Below are 26,321 nucleotides of genomic sequence, written 5' to 3' on the forward strand. Positions count from 1 at the left end.
ATATCCAATCTTTCCTTCTGCTCTTATCCACAGTTCGATCCTCACTAGATTACACATTGCATCATCCATATACTTACCTTGTCTACATACAGTACACAATTGTACCCACATAAATATACATTCACTCTCTGTAATGACACAGTCATCTTTATTCAAAAATCACCTTCACCCACACATTAACCTTCCTCCACACACACTTCCTTTTCGTCTTCTCCCTGGATTTTCTCCTTCACTAATACATCAACCTGCGTTGTCCAGCACACCTCATTTCTCAGTTTTATACTTCCTTTCCCCCCCACACAGATTCGGGTGTACACACTTTCTTTTCCACGTATCCACCTTCTTCAGAAATTCATCTCTCCATACACATTCTCATCTCCGTCTAATAACCGACCCACGCCTTCCCGCACACCTTTTCCGAAAACTTTCACTCAATAATGCTCTCCCATCACACATATTTTCTGTCCCTGCTCCACTGTTCTACTCTCTTACGCCTACTCCATCTCTCACAGTTGTACAGCTACTCCCTCCATTCCTCATTCGCACACCTCGCTTCTCCCACATCCCATACTTTACCCTCTCCCTACAATCCTACACTTACATTTCCCTCTTTCCCTCTCATCCCAGTCTCACACCTCATCCCACATTCCAGTGCCACACTTGTACATAGCATCCATATTATTCCACATACTTATACCTCACGCATCCACCATCCTGCAATGTACCCACTTCCTCTCATCACACAGACTTAGTCGCCATTCGCCTCATTCCACAGTCCCACACCTACCCTTTCCCTCCCATCCCACACTTTTACATCGTCCTTTCCCCCCTTCATCCCACATTTTTACTCTACCTTTCCTCCTCGCCCCATCTTTCAGTCTCATACCTCTTTACCCGACCCCTTCAACCCACACTATTACATGTGTCCTACTCCCATCCTACACTCTTGTACTTCCTTCTAACTACTGTCCCACAATCTTACACCTCCTCCCTACTCCTAACCTAAACAATTACATCTTTCCCCCTTCCCCTCCCTCACACCTTCCAACTACCCCATCCTCATCTCTCACACCTTCGAACTATCCCATCCCACAGTCTTACACTTTCTAACGCTCTCTCTTCCGTACCCACACATTTTCGCTTGCACTTTTGCTCCCCTCTACCCTACCCACGATGTCACTCGGCCACACAATCATTCTTTTTCTCCCACAGGCTTTATCCCACACTCTTATTCCACCCTTATTACTTGCGCTCTCAGTCCTTCATTCTTTTTAACTGCCTCCACTCTTCCTCCGTCCCTAACCCTCTTCTCTTCCCCCAGCCCTCCCACTCTTGGCCCCTTCTCTCTTCCCAAACCTCCTCCCCCATCATCATCAAATCTTTTCCAGGATCCGAAAAAATCAGTAACGGGGTCAGGAATCTGTTTACCTGACGAGTTAGATAACACGCTGGTCTGCGTTGTTGTTTCCAAATTTTGTTTACATCAGGCAGTTTCTTTTCTTCCTACAGTGTGTTCACATTCCCTTTTCTTCTACATATCGGAAGTCACTCACATAGGCAATTTCTCTCCCACACCCATGCAATGATCGTCCTCCCAAATGAAGGCTATCTCACTCACACTGTGCTTTTGTCTGTCTGCTTGTCTGTCTCTGTATTTCTAAAAAAAAAAAAGCTGAAATTCTTCCCATATCATGCTATATTACTGACTCTCTCTCTCTCTCTCTCTCTCTCTCTCTCTCTCTCTCTCTCTCTCTCTCTCTCTCTCTCTCTATTTACCTAAGTATTTCACGTCCTCTTCACACCCACACTTTCTCTCCCCTTCTTCAAACCCAGTTCATCACTCTTGCATTTCCCTCTCTTTAGTTCCACAATTTTACACCTGTTTCTCCCAGTCCTCAAACTCCCTTCCATACTCACACGTCCTCTTTAGCACTTGTGCACCCTACTCTCTCTCCCACACACTCCATCCCCTTGACATCCGCTCCTTTTCTCGCACACACTACAGTATATCCTACACTCTAACATCGTTCCCTCACCTCATTCTCCTACTTTCTTTATATTTATACTTTCCTCTCTTGTTCCTCCACCCCTACCAGCCTTCTTTCCTGCCTACACCCCCCCCCCTCCCCAATATCAGATTTTTAAAGGATGAAACAAAAAACAGTTGTTTGGGCAGGAACCTGTTTACGAGACGACCGAGATAACACGTTGTTCTTTGTCGTTCTTTTCATAAATCTATTCCTTCATTTTTTATTTCATTTTACAGTGTGCTCACATTTTCCGATCCCCAACATATCGAAAGTCACACTTGTATACAGTTTCTCCTCCACACATAAGCACTGGTCTTCATTCAAAATCAAGACTCTCTGTCTCTGTCTCTGTCTCTCTTTCTGTCTCTCTCTCTGTCTCTCTCTCTCTCTCTCTCTCTCTCTCTCTCTCTCTCTCTCTCTCTCTCTCTCTCTCTTGCTCGCTCGCTCGCTTTGTCTCACTCTCTCTCATTATTTTTCTTTACCTCTCACGTTTCCTATTACCTCCATTCCTGTTCCAACTGCCTAGCATTCGCCTGTTCTTTCATCACTCTCCTTCAGTCTTCAACGTTTCACTCAATCTTCTGTTTTCCTCCGTCTCCTTTCTCGCAGTATCTCTCAGTCAACCATCCATAACTCCAGCTTTCCTTATCAGCCCTAGAGAGAAAAAATAACAGACAATAAAAAAGATACGAGAGATAGCGCTCCCCCTCCCTCTGCCCTCAAGAGGAATGTACCTGACGTAAGATTTTTCTGAGTAATTATTTTTCATTTAATCTCACCTTTCCCATTCTCTGACTCTCTCCTCCTCTTCTTTTCTCCACTTCTTTCAATCTTTCCTTCCTCACCTTCTTTCCCTTTCCTTCCCCTCCTTCCCCTTCACGAGCCCTTCTCATTTTCCTGTAACTCTCTTCCTGGCTGCCACCTAAGGTTAGCATGTGAGGTAATTATTGGGTTTTCAGGAGGTAATTATTGGGTTGTGAGGTGGGTCACCCATTGCACTGTTACCTTCGTCACAATATTTCAGATGCATAAGAGTATTTTTATTTTGTTACATTTTTGACTGGAGAAAGTTTGAAATACTTTTGCACTGTACTCAAACCATTATTCCTGCAACACCCATCTTTCCTTTCCATGTCTTCGACTCACAGAACAGTTACGTTAGTTATAGACTATTCTCCAAAAAACAGGCTTCAAAGGACTAACACTTCTCTTTCCGTTTGCTTTCCGTTGTAGTTTTGTCTTCATACTCATGGCCCGTCATCAGCAACTTCACGGTTACAGGTCATTTCACCTAATTTTTTGTCCTCCAATTCTACAGTATTTCTTGGCCCCTTGGCATTTGCGTTCTTGGAGGATGTTTCGAAATATATTTTCATCGCACCTTTTTTTTCTTGTTCTAGCCTCATCGTCCACCAAATGCCCATCCCATCCCCCCTATTCCTTCATTATTATACTTACATTTTTATCCCTTTGTGACGATTCCCTAGTACCTCGCAGGTCATTTGGTTAACGAACGCACTTGCTTTGTCATTTCTCATTCCTTTGTAAGTTTTTGCACTGCTGCCCTTTCACTCCAATACCTCTGTCACTCACTTTGCAGTTTCACTTGCATACCACAATCCTCATATCTGTTAGTCACAAACCTGGACATCTTTCTCCCTACAAGCACATTATCACATAGACTTATATCAGTTTTCGACACAATACTGTTAATTTATGCATAAGTTTTGTTTCTTGACATGTCCGTCATGAGACATGTTTTATTATTTTCTGATGGCACACCAAAACCACCTATTGTTTTATTCACAGGACCCGCTCAAATTCATCCATTCAAGGCAACCATCAAAACACTATAGCTTATGTGCATGTCTTCTCTTACTATACATGGTCAATTTTAATTCAGATCGCAACGTGCAGTTACATTTAACATAACAATCACAATGTTAAATTATTAATATAATGTGTTGCTGTGGAATATATTTTTCATAACGGCACACGGACTGATTGTTCTCCAGGACTCAATACTCATAAGATTTATAAACTTTGCTGTAAGATACAAGGAAGTGTGTAGTGCTCTGTACTTTACCTTTGCTATATCACAGCTGCACCCGCCTCATATATAAGAAATCTCATTCCACGCACCTTACCTTAAGCCCCTAAATTCCTCCTCTGTCCATGTGTTCTTGCCCCACTTTCTCTAACCCTCCTAGTCGATTATCCAACTCCCCTGAGAAAACAGAAAGACAGAGACAGTTAGAGAGAAGGCAGACAGACAGAATGAGTAAAACAGACATACAGATCGATACAGAGAGACAAACAGATGGCAAACAGATGGATAGGCATAAATATGTCCATGTGGAATACGATCATGGGGAAAATGGACCCAAAAGTAATCCTAGGACCAATGACTTAAAAAGGTCCTTGGAGGAAATAGGTCCATGGGAGCAAATAGGTTCGTGTGGAGATCTGGTGTCCCCATGAGGAGAAAAAAACGTCCATGTGGAAAGTAGATATATTGTGAAGATAGATCATTCGACGAAAAGTAAGTTCAAAGAGGAAAGTAATTCCATGAGGAAATAAGTTCTTAGGGAAAAATAGGTACATGAGGTTATTAAAACCTTCCATGGGAGAAATATATTCATGTGAGAAAATTGATCTGTAAGGAAAATTGGTCTATGCAGGAAAACAGGTCCAAAGGGAAAATAGAGAGATGACCTTTAGGGAAACAGGCTTGTGTACTGGTCTGTCCTATAAAAGCAGCTGTGCCTCTCTCTCTCTCTCTCTCTCTCTCTCTCTCTCTCTCTCTCTCTCTCTCTCTCTCTCTCTCTCTCTCTCTCTCTCTCTCTCTCTCTCTCTCTCTCTCTCTCGTGTGTGTAAACTTACAAGGCATCCTGTTGGTAGCTCTATGTGGACCAGGTAGTTATGTTAGTGAGTGGGTGTGTCAGCACAAATGTGGTTGGCAGAGTGAGTGGGTGGGGTGGGGTGGGTGAAGTGTGTGGAATAGGCAGAGTTAGTGGGTGGAGTGGGTGAGAAAATAAACTGAAATGGAAAAATGATTTACGTGGGAAACTGATCCGGGGAAAAACAGTAAGTCTAGTTTAGGATTTAGTGTTTTTCAATAGCAAACAATTGTCTTGGGAGAATAATAGGTCCATGGGTAAAATAGGTCTAAAGGAAAAATAGGTTAATAGAGGGAAAATTATTCCTTGGAAGAGACAGTCCATAAGGAACTTAGGTCATTCCAGGAATATAGGTCCTCGTGGTAACAGCAGGCTCACGGAAGAAATTTGGATCATGGGGAAGAGTAGGTTCACTGGGGAATAAATGACCCCAACCACCCAGGCGACCAACCAAACAACTGATTGACTGACCAACCAACCAACCGATCAGTCAAACAACCAACCGATCCACCAACTGACTGACCGACCAACCGACCGACCAACCAACCAATCGAACGACAAACCAGCTGACCGACTGACCAATTGATCGAATACTAAATGACCAAATGCCAACCAAGCAACTGACCATAAGCCAACCAACCAACCAAATATTAACTAACCAACCAAATACCAGGCACCCTACCAAATACCAGACAACCTACCAACCAAAAACCAACCAAAAAATCATATACTAACCAACCAACCAAACACCAACGACACAGTAACCAACTAACTCCTCAACCAGGGACCCAACCAACCAACCAACAAATCAGTCAACCAATTAACCAAATGGCAATCAATCTAATGGCAACCAATCAAATACCAACCAGACAACCAAATAGTAACCAACCAACCACCCAACCAACAACCCCATACAACCAACCACCCAACCAGTCAAATGCCAACCAACCAACCAACCTAATACCAACCAGCCAACCTAATACCAACCTACCAACCTAATACTAACCAACGAAATACCAACCAACCAACCAAATACCAGCCTAATACCAACCAACCATCGAAATACCAACTTACCAAACAATACCAAGCAACCACCCAAATACCAAGCAACCAATCAAATATCAACCTACCAACCAAATACCAACCAACCAAACAAACAGCCAACAAAATACCAATCAACCAACCAACCATCCGAACAACCAACTACCCAAGCAGAGAGACACAGACAGAGACAGAGACAGAATCGAAGGGGATTAGAAAATATGAGGAAGAATGGATTTGTGAGGAAGGTGGACATGTGGGGAAAGAGAGTGTGAGTATGTGTGTGGGGAGGAGGGAAGTGTATCAGTGTGGAATATGTTGTGTAGAAGACAGGAGTTGAGTGAACTGGGAGGTATGTAAATTTGTGAAGGCATCCGTAAGAGAGTGTGTGAGGACGAAAAGATGGAATTGTGGATGCTGTGACCATGGTAAGGACGAATAAAGTAGTAGGCAAAGTTGGTTACTTTGTTTCATTACACATATAAAAAATATGAGTGAGTGGATATGTGAGTGTAAGTGCATATGTGGGTGGGACTACATGTGTGGATGAGAGTACACATGTGGGTGAGAATGTGCATGTGGATGGGAGTGCAGTTGTGGGTGAGAGTACATATGAGGGTGAGAATGCGTATGTGGGTAACAGTGCACGTATTGGTGAAAGTAGATGTTTAGGCAAGACTGCATATGTGTGAGTGAGTGGATGTGTGGGTAAGAGTGCTAAGAGTGGATGTGTATGGAGAAGTGCATAAGTAAGTGAGAGTGAATACGTTGGTATTAGTGCAGGTGGGTGAACGAGGATGTGTATGTAAGAGTGCATCTGAGGGTGAATGTTCATATTTGGGAGAGACTGCACATGCGGGTATGGTTATGTGAGTGAGAGTGCACATGAGAGTAAGAGTGGGGCTCGTATAACATGATTTAAAAACCTCCAGTCATCTCATGGCGATTCAACAAAGCGCGTATTATATGATCGTAATCTATTTTGGAAGCTAAGATCATAACACCGATAGGATTTGTTTGAAAGCAGTTGATTACGTAAGAAAAGGGTCGTGTTTGATCACCAACCCACTTCCACTCAAAAACCTTCCATGATGACGCTATCACCGACCATCATTTTCCCTCGACATGTGCCCTGCTGCAGCCGTCATTGTACTGTTAACCTGTTGTGCCTAATCAGCAAACGAGTTCAGTGCCCGGTAATCAGACACTGATCTTCCTGCCTTATATACCAGCATCAGATCCCTACACGCGTCAAGAATATCAATTTCATTCAATGGGCTTGTTTTCACAGTCATAGTCTTGCTGTTATAGGACACTGGAGTACTTTTTCTTGGTAATTAATACGCATATTATGAATACATACTCCCACCTGTAGAGTGTACAACCTAATATACTAGGAAATATTAAAGCACAAGAGAATGTCAACCAGCGGAAAACGACAGGAACCCTAAGTCGATAGACGACATCTGTTTTACCTTGTCATTTGCCACAGAATTCGGTTGCCACTGGGAAACCTCCAGACATCGCTGGGGTTAAGGTGGAATAGACAAAGTAACCGCCGAGAAATGCGTGCTACAAAAACTTCTAAGCCAGTGAGAATACAGCCCATTTTGTTGTCTTCACATTGGCTTAAGTGATTTTGTATGACACCTCTACAATTAATTAGTTTGAATACCGGTATACCTTGATATCCTCCCCTAATTTCTGACTGTCATTTATGGACCTCTTGTAAGTATTAGATGTAAGTAGCCTGCATTCAGTTTTACAGAGCATAGCTGCCAACAACAAATAAGAGTTACATATGTTCCTGCTTCAGGAGTTATCTTCAGAACTTCAGAATATGTCTACACTTTCGCGCTTTCACTTTTAATACTACAGCCCTAAGTCTCCTATATCAGCGAGAACAGAAGTAATAGTAGTAGTAGTAGTAGTAGTAGTAGTAGTGGTATTATTAGTAGTAGTAGTAGTAGTAGTAGTAGTAGTAGTGATAGTAGTAGTAGTAGTAGTAGTAGTTGTAGTAGTAATAGTAGTAGTAGTAGTAGTAGTAATAATAATAGTAGTAGTAGTAGTAGTAGTAGTAGTAATAGTAGTAGTAGCAGTAGAAGTTTTTGTTGTTGTTGGTGGTGGTGGTGATATTGCTGCTCCAGGTTCAACTGAAAAGTGAACCCATTGGTCTGAATGTTGAATGTCCTCTTCCTGCAGTCCAACATCTTCTTTTGCGGGGACAGGGAGGGAACTGAGGGACGTTTCTATAACAGGTCACAGTAGCTGACCAGTTATATCGGTCCCACCGTGTGAATGTCCCTCTCCAGCGGCAATGAGAACAAGCCTGAAGTGTCACTTTTATGACGGTTCCTACGACTTTACGTCTGTATGTGTTCTTTGGCCCAGCCAGGATAGATTGCATTTTTAGCTAGGGGACTTACCACGCAGCTAACACTGGGGGTACATTTTATGACTATATCTTTGCGAAAGGTTTCCCGTCGTGCAGTCTAGAAATTACATATAAGGTGTGTGTGCATGTGTGTGTGTGTGTGTGTGTGTGTGATTTTGCAATACAGTATGAGAATAGAAAATATTCCAACCAAATCATGTACTTTCACACTATTAACTTCTTGTCTAGGAGCGTGTCACTTTTTATCATCTTATTACTATGTCCACATTATTTTACCCAACTTCGTCAACCTTTTCACCGCAAGACGCCTCCCCGAGGGCCTAAACTAAATAAAATATCTGAAGGTAACACAAACAAACCGATTCAGGACGTCCTCCGATGATTCAGTTGACAATCGCTTAAAGTAATTATTTAGCTGACAATGGCTGAACAAATTAATCATCATCATAATCATCGTCATTCCCACCTAATATATTCCCGGCATTAAAAGTAACCATTTTGTAATTTAGTAACCATGGCATATCTATAAAGCTGAAATTCTTCCCATATCATACTATATTTTTATTCTCTGTCTGTCTGTCTCTCTCTCTCTCTCTCTCTCTCTCTCTCTCTCTCTCTCTCTCTCTCTCTCTCTCTCTCTCTCGTCTTTCCATTTTTCTCTAGACATTTCCTCTAAGTGTTGTACACAGTTTACACATTTCCCTTTCCCCCACCGTCGCTGATCATAGCTTAATCCTTCTCTTTGTGTGTGTGTGTGTGTGTGTGTGTGTGTGTGTGTGTGTGTGTGAGAGAGAGAGAGAGAGAGAGAGAGAGAGAGAGAGAGAGGGAGAGGGAGAGAGAGCCTTGATTCGGGAAAATGATCTTTGGATAGGTGTGGGAGACAAATTGTATATGAGGGTAACTCGATAAGGACAGGAAAGGGAAACGTGAGCACACTGGAGAAAGAAAATGACTCGAGCAAGAGACTTTTTAAATGAACGACTCAGAACAGCGTGTTATCTAAGCCGTCAGGTAAACAGGTTCCTTGCCCAGTTGCTGATTTTGTGGGGAGCCTGGATAAGTTTTGGTGGTGGTGGAGGAGGAGGACTGTGAAAGAGAAGGGAGCTAGGGGTGGGGAGTGTTGGGGGAAGTGAAGATGGGTAGGGATAGAAGAGAGAAGGCTGTCATAAAGAATGTAGGATGGAGATAAGAAATAAGCTAAGTGTAGGCGAGTGGGATAGAGCCTGTGGGATAAAAAGACTGGTTATATCGTCGTGTGATTTGAGTGGGTGGCGGGGAGTAGAGACCCTATTGAAAGAGTGACTGGACGGCCAGCATGTTGGTTCAGCGAATGGATGTTTGCTGGGCATCGCTCAAGTACGTATAAGGATCAGTGATCACAGCTAGATAACACCAGCCACTTAACTGCTTTTCATATTTTACGGCGCGATTTCTAACATTTGCTATGCTATGTTTGCACAAATGGTGCTTTCTTATTAAGTAAAACTGTGTAAAAACGAGATTTTCCTCTATGTAACCGCTAGGCTAATTGCGAGTTGCCAGACGACGTTAGATCGATTAACTCCAGCAGTGTTTACTTATTTTGCCAGCAGTTTTTAAGTTTGATGGAGTTTGGTTGAATTTAAAGACTTGTTCTTGATATCCATAACTGTGGTTTCCATTGGGATATAATCTAGGCTTACCTCCCTATGTGGATGTGGGCCAAAAACATGTAAAATTAATAATACTTGCCCAGCATAGCCGACGACACTCACTCGCAGACCAGCTTGTTATAATTTCCTTCTTGGTGGATCACAAGGGAGCACCACCCAGGTTGCGGCTTTCAACATTTCCGTTTGTCAGCATTAAAACTCGGCGATTATTTTGGTGTTTACGTGTACGTTGAAGTAAAATTCATATGCAGAGATGGATATTGAAACGCAAATCTTCGGTTACCCAAATTAACAAAATATACTACAGTTATAGCGACATGTTATTGATCAACCGATCATGTATCACACCCGGCCAGCGAGGCGTTTGAACCGAAATGAGTGTCAATTCGACCGACCAATCGACGAGCAGCTGAAAATATTGGCTGTCCAGTCTGCATTCTATCACTCCCAGCCTAGCTCTCGTGGTGAGCAGACCTCTGGCCAGTCTCTCTCGAGTGTTGGACTTTACCTCATATACTGAGGATTATTTTCGGGAGTTTTTCCTGCTTTTTATATTGCAGGACTCTACCTCATTTATTGAGGAAGATTTTTGGCGTTTTTCTCGTTTTTTAAAACGAGACTCTGTCCCTGAGTGATAGACCCTGACTGCTTGTGTGTGTGTCTGGGGGTGTTTGTGTGTGTGTTTGTGTGTGTTTGAGTTTTTTTTTTTTTTTCCGGCCGCCGTTAGTGTCTCTCTGTGTGGTACGACGCCGAACCCTGAAGGGGTGCCGTTAGGGCATTTCCATGAGGGGGGGCCATTAGGGCCTGGTTATAGGAAGCACAGAGAGCGGCTCTGATAGATTAGGGAAGACCCGTAAGGGGCAGTGGCGGGGCCTCCCACGTCGCCCTTTAGAGGGCGGGGAGCATAGGTTGCCCGTCACTGTAGGGACCTGCCGTTTTTTTTTTTTTTTTTTTTTTTTGAGAGTGTTGGTGTATCTGTTTGGGTATCTGTCTGAGTGACGTCTGTGTGTGTTTGTCTGTGTGTCTGTCCAAGGGACATGAAGCGGACCCAGATCCCCAGGCCCACGGGGCAAGCACGTCAATCCCTTTCTAAGCAGAGGACGTCTCGCCCTTCTGCCATGCCAGGCGCGAAGCGAGAGCGGCGTCCTTCAGACGCCAGCTCCCACTCGTCGACGTCTGGCGACGCCTCTGCCTTTCCTCCCTCTTCTCAGGATATGGGGACTGTTCCCCGTGCAAGGGCTGCTGTTCCAGCTCCCCCTTCCACTTCGGCACGTGCAGCCAAGGTTGCACGTGTCCATGAGGCAATGGAGGCAGGTGTTTCGGCTCCTCGTCCTCCTAAACGGTCCTCTCAGACCTCTGGTGCTGCCCACCTCTCTGCTCAGTCCTCTGAGCACCTACGCTGCCAGGCATCTATCACCACCGAACTGTCCTCCACTGCAGCTTTGGATACGCGTGATGGCGCCTGCTCTCCCGCCGAGCCTTCGCCTGCTCATAGTATTGCTAGAGCTGCCTCTTCTGCTGTCTCTCCTGATGCTGACGGCTTTATCCCTGTGACACGCAAACCACGACGAGTGCCACAGGGAAACGCCACTCCTCCTGCATACAGGACTGTGGTGCCTCGACGGCCTCCCCTTGCTGCTTGCCCCTCTGTCTCAGTTGCGGGTCCTCCGCCTCCTCGCTCCTCCTTTCCGGCTTTTCGAGTTCCTCTCCAGGAGGGATTCAGCACGAGCTACGATGCGGTAGCGGCTCTGGAACACCACCTGCCAGGCCTTGCAGCCACTTATCGTTTCAGCCGCGACAGCAGCTGCGTGCTGATCCCTGCTGGGGAGGAGTCGTACCTGCGGCTAAAGGCAGTGGCGGAGGCGGAGGCTCCGATCGTCAGGATTGTCGAGCTTCCTCAGGGAGCCCAAACCACCAAGGCCACTGTTATGGGATATCCTCGGCACATGCCGGTGGATATCCTCCTGCGGCACGACCTTGTAGAGACAGTGAAGCGCTGCCAAACAAAGCGTACACGGGAGGAGACAAAGCAGGTAGTTGTAACCCTGTGGGAACCCTTCGTGGAGTCCATCGACCTGGGCAATTGGGGCAGGTTTTTCCTACGCCCCTTTACGCCGGAACCACTGCGCTGCTATCGGTGTCACTGCTACGGCCATCATCGCGCCACTTGCAACCGCCCCATCATCTGCGGTATGTGCAGCAGCTCCCACGACACCGAAGAGTGCCTGAAGAGGTTCAAGGCCAAGGAACAGATTGCCTCAAAGTGCCCCAATTGCTCGGGACGACACCACGCCTGGCACCCCAGTTGCCCTGCAAGAGTGCAGCGTGTCAACCGGGGTCGGGAGACGCAGGTAACGTGGGTGCAAGAGCGCCAAACTGCCAGCGCCCATCCAGCTCCTCCAGGCACTTTTGTCTGGGGACAGCAGCGCCGCCCACATGCTACGAACTCGCCAGTTCTCAACGAGCAGGACTTTCCTCCACTACCCTCAGCCCTCACTCTCGGCCAGACCAATGCAGAAGTTCATTGCCCACCACCGTCTGTTCTGCCAACACCACCGTCTGTTCTGCCAACACCACCCTGCTTGGTTCCCAGCCCAAAGCCGACCTCGACACCTCCACTCAGCGCCATGCCCAGCACACTCACTGCTCCCACTCCACCGGCCATCACCTTCACTGCGGAGGACATCAGGGATCTGGGCACGCGCATAGCGGTGGCTTTGGCCCAGACTATAATTCAAAAGCTGGGAATAAAAATGAAGACGGCCACGCTTGCTGGAGCCGCCGACATCATCATCGACCAAGCGATCGAGACAAAGCTAAAAGGCCTCGACGCTCCTCCTGCCTCTCGCCGCTCGGCTCCTTCCATGAGGGAAACACGCCATCTTCCACGCAAGCCGGCTCGCTCTTTCAAGTGGGCCAAGCCTCAGCCTTCCACTGCTCGGACTTCTGCCACTCAACCACTTCGTTCTCGCCTCCCGTCAGAGCCAGCACCAACACCATCAGTGGGCATCACGATGGACACGGCCCCACAACAATTACAGGAGAACCACCGTCTTCACTTATCTCCAGACGGCCGGAAAACTCCTCCCTCAGACTCCTTCGGTGGAATTGTCTAGGGGCACGGCATAAGCTCCCGCTCTTACAGGAGGCGGCCACCAGGGACTGTCCTCATGTCATCCTGTTTCAGGAGACCCTGCTCCCAGACAATTCCACCTTTCATCTTGCGGGCTACACCACCCATCTTCTCCCGTCTGTTTGTGGCGTCACACGGGGATGTGCCGTTCTGGTTCAGGACCACATTGAGTGCACAGACTGTGAACCTCCTCCTTTCTGTGGACCTGATGTGGAGGTTCTGGGCGTGATTCTCCACCTGGCTACGTCGTCCCTGACGGTATACAACGTGTACCGAAGTCACAGGGGCTCCCTGGAGATGGGAGATTTGTTCTCCCAGGCTGCCAGGGGCACTGTATATGTCGGGGGCGACTTTAACGCCCACCACGCCTTGCTTTCATCGCCTCTCCCGTCCAATGACGCAGGGCGGCACATCTCTTTGGTACTGGAGGAGATGGATGGTGTATCTCTCTTAAATGATACTAAGGTTGCTACTCATGTGGGTGGGGGCCGTCTTGACCTATCTTTTGTGTCGTCCCCTTTGGCTGGATCTGTGACATGGTCACTTCACCCCCATCTCACTAGTGATCATTTCGCAGTTGAAGGTACACTACCAATGCCTCCACTCCCACCTCCCCCTCTCCCTCCACCTAGGTGGGATCTCCGCAGGGCTGACTGGCCGGCTTTTGGCCGTGTGTTAGCTGCAGCCTTTGAGGCATCTCCTCCTACCCCGGACCTCGAGAGTCGAGCAGATCAGGTAGCCCGTTCTTTTTCCCAGGCTGCCTCTCTCACTATTCCTCTGCAGCGACGATCCACACGGTGCTATCGGGACGGCTGGATTTACTGCGACAGGGTCAGGGAGCTGAATCACAGGCTCAATGCAGCACGCAGGCAGTACCGGCGGCGCCATACATCCCCTCACCGTCGGTGCTTGGCTGCTGTCACGCGCCATGTGACGTTGGAGAAGCGTCGCCTTAAGGAGGAGGTGTGGATTAGATGGTGTCGAACCTTGGATTCTCACTCCACTCTCCGTGAGATGTGGAGGAGGATCCGGTCCATCTCTGATCCACGTCCACCTCGACCATCGTCACACCCTGACCCTGCTGCTGAAGCCAGCCGTCTTGCACAGCATTTCGCGGATCGTTCTGCTTCCCACAATCTTCCACAACCCGTCCGAGCCCTACAGGAGCAGTTGTCGGCTTCTCGTGTCACTGCTGTACAGGCTGCTTGTGCCAGACCTGACCCCGCTGATCCTCCCATCACCAGCAGGGAGCTTCATAAGGCGCTGCGACACGGAACCGACACAGCACCTGGCCTCGATGGGCTCGCCTACTCTCTCTTGTCTCATGCTGGAGATTGTGGTAGTGAGAGACTGCTTGGTCTGTTCAATCTCTCGTGGTCTGAGGGCCGTTTGCTGAGGTCGTGGAAGACAGCTATCATCCACCCAATTCCAAAGCCTCGCGATCCCGACGCCATGTGCCCTATCTCGCTCCTTAGCTGTGTGGCTAAGACAGCAGAAAGGGTTGTGCGTGCCCGCCTTGCCTGGCGTCTGGGACCGTTGCACCCGAGGACCTTTGCATACCATCCTGGCAGGAGTGTTTCTCACTGCCTTGCTTCTTTCCTCGGGGAGCTTCGAGGTGGACGGGGGATGGCAGTCTTCCTCGACCTCGAAAAAGCCTTTGAGCTGGCAAGCCCTCTAGCCATCCAGGCAGCCCTTGCGGCCCGGGGAGTTGGGGGTAGACTTCTCTCATGGGTGGGGGATTTCTTTTTGCACAGGTTGGCAGGGGTCAGGTTTCAAGGGGAGCTCTCACCATTTTACCACTATCTTAACGGCACGCCCCAGGGGAGTGTTCTCAGCCCCTTGCTTTTCAATGTCCTTGTTGAAGGGCTATTAACGGTGGATTATGGTCCCAGCGTGACTCTGCTGGTGTATGCTGACGATTTGGCACTGGTCTTTTCGAGGGGGGACTGTTTCACCCAGGCACCCGCTGCTCTTTCTCGGCTACACGCCAAGTGTAATGAACTCGGGCTGAAGGTCAACCTCGGGAAGACCAAATGCCTACCTTTCGGTCTCTGCCCTCCAGACCGTCCTCTCTTGCTTGGTGGCTGCAGCATTGAGCTGGTCACGCTCCACCGCTACCTGGGCGTCTATTTTGATGCTGGCCTCACTTTCGTCAAGCACGTCAGGTACCTGCGGGAGCGGGCCGCCACCCAAACTTCTGCTCTGCGTTATCTGTCTCATCGCAGTCTAGGGGCATCCTATAACGTGTTACGCACCTTTTTTGTCCACGCTATCCGCTCTCTTGTGGACTATAGTGCCATATGTCTCACCAGCCTTGCCCCACATGTCTCTCAGTCCTTGGAGGTGCTTCAAAATGAGGCACTCCGCACCATGCTACATGAGCCACGCTGGACAAGGTTGGTTAACCTACGTCTGGAGAGTGGTTTTCCTTCACTGGCTCATAGAATTGCATTGCATGCAACAGCTGAAACACTCCGGCTTGTGCATCGCCATCCGCACCTGCCGGTCTCGGCTTTACTGCGGCGTTTAGCAGGCCGACCCCCTGACCTGCTTACTCGTCGTGACTGGGCTCGTGCCACTACGGCCCTACTACAGGATTTGGGCATGGCTTCGGAGGTGTGCAGTGATCCTGAGGTAGACTGTCCAGGTTACTTGCCTCCTCCCCCCTGGTCGCCCCCCCTTTCACTGTTGTCTATCCCTCAGTGCCCAAGCCTCGCCACTCCATTCCGGCAGTTCTTCGGCAGAACAGTCTTTGTAGCATCTCTACTGTCAACTCGACAGCTTCGGCAGTCTACTATATGGACGGCTCAGTCTCATCCGATGGCTCAGCGGGGGCGGCTTTTGCTTTGGCTCTTCCTTTTGGACCATACACTGAATCCTGGCGCATCTCCACGGGGGTCTCAGCCTTCCAGGCGGAGCTGGTGGCTCTTCTCGGTGCCTTGCGTCATTCTTACCGGCATCAGCATCAGCGAGTTGTTCTGCACACTGACTCACTCTCTGCCCTTCAGTGTCTGGAGTCTCTCGCGCTTACATCTCACCGTTTCCTACTCACGGCTATATATACTGTTTCGTCATTCATACAGCAGCGTGGTGGCTCAGTGATTTTTCACTGGGTCCCTGGACATGTTGGCATTTGGGGGAATGAACTGGCAGATACAACTGCACGTGTGGCTAGCACCCTCCCTGCTGTCACATTTCCGCTTCGCCCTTGTGCCACCCGTGTCCTCTCAGAGGTGTATGCCACTATCTACAGGCGTACCAGGGATGAGCATGAACTCTGTATTGCCGAGGGATCACGCTCGGCTGCCTGGTATGCGGCAGCCACATCTTATTCACCTCTTCCGATACCAACTGGATTACCCAACTTTATTCTAGTTAGGATTAGGCGTCTCCGCTTAGGTTTCCTGTGCTACCGCCAGGTTGCCGGCTTGGAGCCTGACCCATGCCCCCATTGCTATGCACGGTCCGCCGACCCTTTATCCCATTACTTTCTAGACTGTCCGGCCACAGCACTGCTTCTTGTATGTCCTGGCGGAGGCTTCCCTTGTACTGGAGATGACGTCTTTGATGCAGCTAGGGTGGTTGGCAATGCATCTTTTCAGAGAATTTTGGCACTGTGCGGAACTACCCTCCTCCTCGGTAATTCTCTCAGGCATTGATCCTGCTTTTTTTTTTTTTTTTTTTTTTTAAGGCTTTTCTCTGACGGGCTCTTAGTTTGCCCGTGCCCCACCAAGTGTGGGTAAATATCAAACAACAACAACAACAACAATGCATTCTATTGGGTCTCTAGCGGGGAGGGGTGCAATAGTGAGAGAGAGAGAGAGAGAGGATGCGAGACGTAAGACTGTGGGATGGGGTAGTTCGAAGATGTGACAGCGTGGGATGGGGAGGGGAGTAAGAGTCTGGGTTAGGGGTAGGGTGGAGGTGAAAAATGTGGGACAGTGGTAAGAAGGCTTAAGAGTGTGGGATGGGAGGAGGAACACATGTAATAGTTTGGGATCGGGAGGCAAGGTGGTTTGTGAGTGAAGGATGGGGCGAGGAGGTAGGGTAGTGTAGCAGTGTGTGATGAATAGCCTACAAAGGAATACAAAGAAAGGCAAACAGCAACAGACCTTACTGTCTTTTCGAGGCTGCTTGTTACGGAGTACTGTAGACCATGACTACAAAATCTAATTCTACATGCTGAAGGATAAGCATAGTAAAGCAAGAAAGCTCCCCCCCTCCTCTAAACCCTCCAGTTAAAACTGGCAGGAAAAAGTGAGAAGGATCACCATTCAGCTTGGGAAAACTGATATGGGAATTTTATAGAAAAGACTGAAGGGGAAATTTACATTCTGTAATACTTTATCTATAAGCTATCAGTTTGAATAACCTGAAAGAGAAAGTAATAAAGTATAGTAAGTAATTAAATAAATAAGTAACTAAGGTATGACATTATGTAAGGGTACGTTATTTAATGGAGAATGGAAGACTAAGAGGGTGTATGTAGGTGAAGTGGTGGGAGGAAGAGGGAGGGGAAGACCGAGGATGAGGTGGAGAGATGGAGCTGAGAGGTATATGAGGGAGGGGGAAGTGAGTTGGGAGGAAGGCAGTCAAATGGTGGGTGACAGAGCGACTTGGAGGCGTTTTGCCTGCGGCCACCCTTTGCGGGATTTGGGCGTCGGGCTATAGGCAGATAGACGTTGAGTTAATGGGGCGTCTGTAGACAAAGTGTGGAAACTGCACAATGTGGATGTTCAGGGGTGGTGCAGCAGCCTTGCCTGGTGCTTTCAAGGTAGGCAACAGCTCCGTCTCTCCACTGAGACAAGAAACTTTGTCACGCCGTACAAGTACACAAACCACCTCCTGAAGCAGTGTCTCTCGGTACATTAGAAAAATCCTAATAGTTGTCACTTAACTAACAGGGACCCTCAATGATCCCAGCCCATCACAGGTCGAAAATAAGGTTAGTGACCATTAACTCAGGGCCATCTGTGCAGATCCTAGTCTGTGCTTACACTACTTTATTTGTAATTAACAAATTGATAAATATATCATGACGTGACGCGACGCTATGCACGGTTATGTAAGTTTACGGGGTGTCTAGCAGACAAGAGGGGAATGAACTTTCATGTAGCTGGTAAAAGAAAGTCTGTTCCAGATATTTTCGACTCTGTTGAAGAAGTGTTTGATTCATGGAACAGGATATACTTTTCCATAATTTTGTAGCCATTACTCCACAGGAATGTGTTATTCAGGAATGAACATACTTAGCTGGGGGTCAGATAACATGTACTTATCCAAACAAATTTTAGAGGTTAGTACTGCATCACACAAATGTGGGCAATTTGTTCCATATATTTACAATTCTGTTCAAGAAAAAAATGCTTAGCTTCATGAGACTTAAATCGTTTATTTATAAATTTAAGACCATTGCGTCTAGTGTAGTGTGAGCGATCAACTGTGAATATTTATCGATAGCCATATTATCGTGTCCTTTGAATATTATGAATACTTGAAGTAAATCTCCTCGTAACCTGCGTTTAGTTAGGGTAAAGAGATTCAGGGTTTCTAAACGTTCCTCGTATGATTTATTTCTCAATCTAGGTATCACCTTTGTCACTCTTTGCTGTACTCTTTCAGGTTTCTCCATATCCTTTTTGTAACACGGGGACCAAATTCGAAGTGCGGATTTATACAAAGTGAGGACAATATTATCGGATTTATATTCAAATACTCTACTTATGAACCCAATCAGTTTACTGGCTTTCTTTACAGTTTCTGTACACTGTTTGCTTGGTTTTAAATAATTTCTTATTATAACTACTGTCATTTTCATGGTTTACCCTGTCAAGTTGGACATTATGCATGTTATAACTAGCTATTACATTTTTACTGCCAGTGTTTAGCACTTTGCATTTATCAACATTGAAATCCATTTGCCCTGCTTGGGCCCAGTTAAACAGTTGATCAAGATCTCTCTGAATGCCTGCCTCTGCAATGCCGTATCTGCTCTGTTGTTTTAGTGTCGTCAGCAAATTTTGAAATCTTTCAACATAATCCTTCATCAATATATGTATGTATATTAAAATAAAGGCTAGGACCTATCACTGAACCCTTTGGCACTCCATTTGTAACGTTTATCCAGTCTGACTCTTTTCCATTTTTAAAATATTATTTGCTTTCGTTCGGTGGGCCAATCTTCGACCCATCCGACCACACTGCCACTGAACCCATGTGCCTTTAGCTTCTGAACGAGTCTTTTGTGTGGAACTTTGTCAAGAGCCTTTTGAAAATCGAGGTAGACAACGTCAACAGATTTAGTGTCATCGTACATGTTCAGTATGTCGTTGAAAGAGTCCAACAGATTTGTGAGGAAAGAGTGATTATTCCTAAACCATGTTGCAAATCTTTGATGAGATCATTTGTTTCTAAGTGTTTCACAGATTTGTCTCTGATAATAGTTTCAAGCAATTTTCAAACCATTAATGAAGGAGGGAAAGAAAAATATAAGAGTGTGGGATGGGAGGGAGAGGGTAGGTGTGAGAATGTAGAATAGAACGGAGAGTGGAAGAGTGTAAGATGGAAGGGTGGAGGGGAGGAGTGAGATTGAAATGGGCAGCGGGCGTGTATGAGTGTGAGAAGGGAGGAAGTTAATACAATGGGGGATGAAGGATGAGAGAACTGTAAGAATGTAGGATTAGGCATGGATAAGGTGTATATTTGTGGGATTGGAGGGGGGAGTGAAATGTAAGAGTGTGGGATGGGAGGAAGGGGAATAATGTAAGAGTACAGGATTGGAGGGAAGGGATCGAGTATGGGATGAGGGATAGGGGAGGTGTGCGACTGAGGGATGGGGGAGGGAGGAGCTGTAAAAGTCTGAGATGAGAGAGGTAGAGTAGGAGTAAGAGGACAGGACAGTGGGGGAGGGGATAGAAAATATGGGTGTGATGAGACAGTGTATTATTGGGTGAAAAAGAGTTTTTGGAGCAGGTATGTGGGAAGCAGTGGGTTGGTCTTTAATGGGAGAAGAGAATGTGTCAGGAAAGACAAATTTCTGAGGAAGGTGAACATGTGGAAAAGAGAGTGTGAATACCTGAATGTGTTAAGGGAAGGGAAGTGTAAAGTTGAGGAATGAGGCGTGTTGGAGAATGCAGGTGGATGTATCAGTGGAGGCGGAAATCAAGGAAGAAGACGAAAAGGTCTGTGGAGGAAGGGTGCATGTGTGGGCGATGTTGATTTTTGAGGAAAGGTGAATGCATGATTAGAGAGAGTGAATGTTTATTTATGTGAGCACAAGTGAGTACTGTATGAAGACCGGATAAATATATGGATGATGGTATGGATGATGCAATCGGTAGTCCGGTGAGGATCGAATTGTAGATACGAGTAGCAGGCAAGTTTTTATATTTGATTGTGAGGAAGAAAAAAATACGAGTTTGTGAGTCAATGGGTATTTAATGTGTGAGTGGGTTTGTAGGTGAGAGTGGGTATTTGGGCGAGAGTGCATGTGTGGGTGAGTGGATATGAGGGAGAGAGTGAACAAGTGAAGGAGGTGGTAATGTGTGTGTGATGTGAGTTAGTGTATACGAGGATGTAAGAGATGATCTGGAACTACATGATCTACCTAAAAAGTGCTCAGAGAACGCATACCTCCGCCAATGCCATTGCCATTAAAAAGGGTGCAGATCCGCCCCAAAATTTAGTCAAATTATTCTTGGTCAATGGCCAACTTTTCAGCAAAATTTCAGTGAAATTCACTGAGAACATTTCGAGATATTGTGCGATCGGATCCGGATCCGCCCAAAAATTTAATAATTTCTATTTTGGCTCATGGTCCATCCTTCCACAAAATTTCATCAAAATCCGTTCATAACTTTTTGATGATCCCGGATCCGGATACGTGGATATAGGATCCTGATCCGGGTCCGCCCCAATATTTAATCAATACTTTCTTGGCCCATGGCCGATTTTTCAACAAAATTTCATTTAAATTCATTGAGAACTTTTTGAGATATTGAGCGGGATACTCCGGATCTGGATCCTGATCCTCCCTAAAAGTTAATCATTTTTCCCTTGGCTTATGGCCCACCCTCCCACAAAACTTCATCGAAATCCGTTCATAGCGTTTTGAGTAATCCTGCTAACAGACAGACAAATAAACAAACCAACGTGGGCAAAAACCTAACTTTGGCGGAGGTAAAAATCTTCCATCACATTGTGGTCACTCGGCCCAGAGCATACAGCAGGATATGACTGCCATCCCAGGCTGGTGGCTGTAGGTCACAAGTCTCCAAAACTTAAAGCAAGGCAGCTAAATAAGTATGCCCCTTTTGGCCCACGCCATGCCTAATTCCCAACCCGTCATCATACAAGGGCCTCTCACGACGAGGCCAACTATCACAAACCATCATTTGTCCACGTCAAATTTCCTACCGCAGCCATCAGTGTGTTGGTAACCTTTCGTGCCTAATTAACAAACAGGCACAATTCCCTGTCGTCACACTGACCCCCCTGCCCGGTTTTCCAATGCCAGATTCCACCACACGTCACAGTCACCAGTTTGTTACGACTCACAGGTTCACCTCCAACATCAGGGAGAACAAGTCTAACTCTTACTTTTATGACGGCGTATAGTTATGTTTTTATGTGTGCGTGCTTTCTTTCTTATTATTTTTTTTGTTGACCCAGGGCTGTTTAAACTTATAGGCAGCAGTCTTATCACTTGGAGAAGGTTTTTCATTCTGCCGTCTAGTAATTATGGTGCACATAAAAAATAATTCCATTTCCATATCAATTGTGTGTGTGTGTGTGTGTGTGTGTGTGTGTGTGTGTGTGTGTGACTTTGAACGACAGCAGAAGAGTAGCAAATATACTTACAAAGCCAGATATTTTTCGCACTTTTAACTCTTTACCTTCAGTGACGTCTTTTCTGTTTTTTATTGTCACCTCCAGAAGGTTTTACTCGGGTTAGGGAATAATTTCAAAACCAGGTGAGGATCAGTAGAGCCTTCAGTAAGTCGTTCATCACCAGGAAGATATATTCTGAATAAAACCACTCGAGGAAACCTGAACAAACCAAAACAGAACATACTCGGGGTGAAAATGTTATCCAGTTGACTTATCATTCAGCAATCCGATCTTCAATACTTTATAATCCTCCTCCTCCTCTTCTTCCTCACAATCATTACCATCGTTAACATCATCACCATTATTATCATCATCATCATCATCATCATCATCATCATCATAATCATCATCATCATCTTCATTTATTCCCGCTTGAATCAATACCAGCGTGAAAGTAGGCTATTTAGTAATCTGGTTATTATTCTGTTGCTCAGAATTAAATTTCTTGTTGCCATATCACATTCTTTTTATGTCCACATCGTTAGAGTTCTCTCTCTCTCTCTCTCTCTCTCTCTCTCTCTCTCTCTCTCTCTCTCTCATATCTTTCCACTTCTTCCAGACCTCATAGCTATACACAGTTTACACATTTTCCTTTCCCCCGCCGTCGCTTATCATTGCTTAATCCTGCTCTTTATGAGAGAGAGAGAGAGAGAGAGAGAGAGAGAGAGGGTCTAGAAAGGTGGTCATTGGATGTTCTGAGAGGGAAAAGCCATATGAAGATTACTTTGGATAAGAAAGGGAAATGTGAGCGCCCTGCAGAAAGAAAAGGCCTGAAGCGAGATATTTTTGCAGAGAACGACTCAGACCAGCGTGTTATCTAAGCCGTCAGGTAAACAGGTTCTTGCCCCAGTGGCTGATTTTTCCGGAGCCTAGAAAAGCTTTGGTGGTGATGGGGGAGGAGGGCTGGGAAGAGAGATGGAGGTAGGGGAGAAAGGGTTGGGAGAAGTGAAGAGAGGTAGAGATGGAGGAAGAGTAGAGGTAGTAATAAAGCATGTAGATTGGGGAAGGTAAGAAATAAAAGTGATGTAATTGTGTGGGTGAGAGACTGAGGCGAAAAAGTATGGTTGTGTCGTGGAGGAACTGCGTAGGTGGGGGAGAGGTGTGCAAAACTGCTAGAGAAGGTGTGTGGGTATGTGAGAGAGAGAGAGAGAGAGAGAGAGAGAGAGAGAGAGAGAGAGAGAGAGAGAGAGAGAGAGAGAGAGAGAGAGAGGTGTAAGACGGCGAGATGGGGTAGTTTGAAGGCGTGATAGGGTGGGATGGGGAAGGATGTGTGTGGGTTAGGGGTAGGATGGAGGTGTTAGAAGGTGGGACAGTGATAAGTAGGAAATATAAGTGTGTGGAATAGGAGGAGGGACACATGTAATAGCGTGGAATGGAAGGGGGGACACATGCTATAGCGTGGGATGGGAGGGAGGTGTCAGGAGATTTGTGCGTGAAGAATGGGGCGTGGAGGTAAGGTAGTGTAGCCGTATGTGTTGGAGGAGGGAAAGGATGATGTAAGAATGTGGGGTGGGCGTGAGAGGATATGTGTGAAGCTGCGGAATGGAGGGGGGAGGTCTAAGTGTGTGTGATGGGAGAGAATGCATGCATTATGGGATAAGGGATGGGTTTGGTGTAAAAATGTACGATGGGAGATAGGTGAGACGTAAAAGAGTGGGACAGAAGAGTAGGGTGATATGTAAGAGTGTGGGATGAGAGGAAGAGGTGGAAATGAAAGAGTGTAGGATTGGTGTGAGCGGTGTAGAATACGGGATGAGAGGTGAGGTGTACGAGTGAGAGATGGGGGAGGGAGGAGCTGTAAACGTGTGGGTTGAGAGAGGTGGGTTAGGTGTAAGAGCGGAGGACAGTGGGGGAGGGGATAGAAAATATGAGTGTGATGGGACAATGAATTTTCGGATGAAAGAGTGTTGGGTGCAGGTGTGTGGGAAGGAGTAGGTTGATCTTTAGGAAAAGGGTATGTGTAGGGAGAAATGAATTGCTGAGGAAGGTGGATATGTGAAAAAGAGATCGTGAATACCTGCTAGTGTGAGGGGAAGGGAAATATAAAACTGAGGATTGAGGTGTGCTGCATAACGCAAGTGGACGTATCAGTGGAGGCGAAACTCTAGGGTGAAGATGAAAAGGAGGTGTGTGTGGAGGAAATGTTAATGTGTAGGTGAAGATGATTTTTTAGGAAGGGTGAATGTATAAATGGAGAGAGTGAATGTATAATATGGGGGTACAAGTGTGTACTGTATCTAAACAGGGTAAGTATGGATAATGCAATGTCCAGTCTAGTGAGGATCAAATTGTGGATAAGAGCAGCAGGCAAAATTGGTTATTTGCTTGTGAGGATAATTGAGAGATAAAAAGAAAAAAACGGGTTTGTGAGTCTGTGGATATTTGATGTGTGAGTGCGTATGTAGATGAGAGTGGGAATGTGAGTGAGAGTGCATGTGTGGGTGAGCGGATATGTGGGAGAGAGTAAACATGTGGGTCAGGTGGAAATGTGCGAGTGATGTGAGTTAGAGTGGATATTTAAGAGAATAGCTAGGAATACATGATTTTATAATCTCCCATCACCTTTTCGGTTAGTCGACCCAGAGGATGGCATGTGATTGTCACCCGCTGCTGGCGCCCTTAGGTTACAACACCTGCAGAACTTGATAACTAGGCAGGTAAATACGTACGTGTGTGTTGGACCACACCGTGTGAAATTCCCACCCCACCACCACACAAAGGCCTCTCACGATGACTGTAACTATAACCAACCATCAACCTCCTCAAGTATCTGCTGGAGCCGTAAGTGTGCTGTTAACCATTTGTGCCTAATCAACAAACAGGCAGAGTTCCTCGTAGTCACTGACTGATCCCCCGGCCTGGTTTTCTAACGCCAGATTCCAACACACGTCACAATCACCAGTTTGTTCAGACTCACTTGCTCAGACAGATGTATTCTCGTTGGCACTGGAGGCCTGGCAACTCTTCCTTCTTACTGATCAGCAGTTCATATTCAATCGAAATATTTCCATCCCTAATAATTGTTTATTATAGAAGCATTTGGTGTAAACACCGTAAATGTAACTATTGATCAGTGGAACACGGCAACAACCGTTGTAAATTGGATGATGACATCCATTTCATTGACTCTGATTCAGTTAAGATTTCACACGCCACTGGCAAACTCTCCAGATGTCGGAGGGTTAAGCAAAATATCCACGGAGAATGACGTGTTACGGAATCTTCTAAGCCTGTGAATTTAAGACCCATTTAACTGAATTCACACTGGCTTAGGAGATTTTGTAACATCTTTACTTCAACATTTAAGTTTATAAAGTACCACATATCTTAATATCCTCCTGTGTGTTACTGATGCAATTAATGCCAATGGCACATGAAAAATAAGTCAACATTGAAAAATATTTCAGTGTCGATGAAGTGCCACGAAATCTCTAATATCAATGAGAGCAACAGTGTGAATAGTTGAAGCCCCAAGTTCATCAGCAACTTGAACCACTGGACTGCAATTCAGAATACTTTTTTGGGAGCACAGGGATAGGACTGAAGGACGTTTTTAAAACTGGATAGTGGAGCCGCCCATTAATATCGGTGCCACCACATGAAGGAGTCCATTACCAGCACCAATGAGAACAAACCTTAACTCGTACTTTGATGACGGCACCTTCTTACTTTTTGGTGAGCGTGTGTGTTTTAGTTCACGTAGGGCTGATTACAGTTTTCCGTAAGATATTATCACATAGCTAACAGTGTGGGTATGCTTTACAACTATACCTGTGTAAAAGGTGTCCCATCCTGTAGTAGAGTAATGGTCTGAGTAAAATTTATCGAGGGAACATAAAACAGAATATACTCAGTGTGAAAAGGTTATGCAATTAACTTGTCACTCAACCATCCGAACATGAATACTTTACAATCCTCCTCCTCTTCGTCCTCCTCCTCCTCCTTATCGTCATCATCGTCATCGTTTATCTCCGTTTAAAAATTACCAGCGTAAAAGTTGGCTATTTTGTAATCTGGTTATTTTGGTGGTTCTCAGAGTTAAATTTCTTCTTACCATATCACATTATTTTCATGTCCACATGCTTCTCTCTCTCTCTCTCTCTCTCTCTCTCTCTCTCTCTCTCTCTCTCTCTCTCTCGGGGCTGTAAGTCAGCCAGATTATTAAATTAAATATTTGAAATTTAAGAAACACATGCCTCTTACTCCTAACTCATCGCTCATTTTTTTTTTCTGCTAATGTTTTTCGTTGTCTACAATTTTTTCCCTCCCACCTCTCTCTCC

This window comes from Coenobita brevimanus, chromosome 113 (genome assembly GCF_032717465.1).
Source record: "Coenobita brevimanus isolate Jiangsu-jjx chromosome 113, ASM3271746v2, whole genome shotgun sequence".
Taxonomy (NCBI): domain Eukaryota; kingdom Metazoa; phylum Arthropoda; class Malacostraca; order Decapoda; family Coenobitidae; genus Coenobita; species Coenobita brevimanus.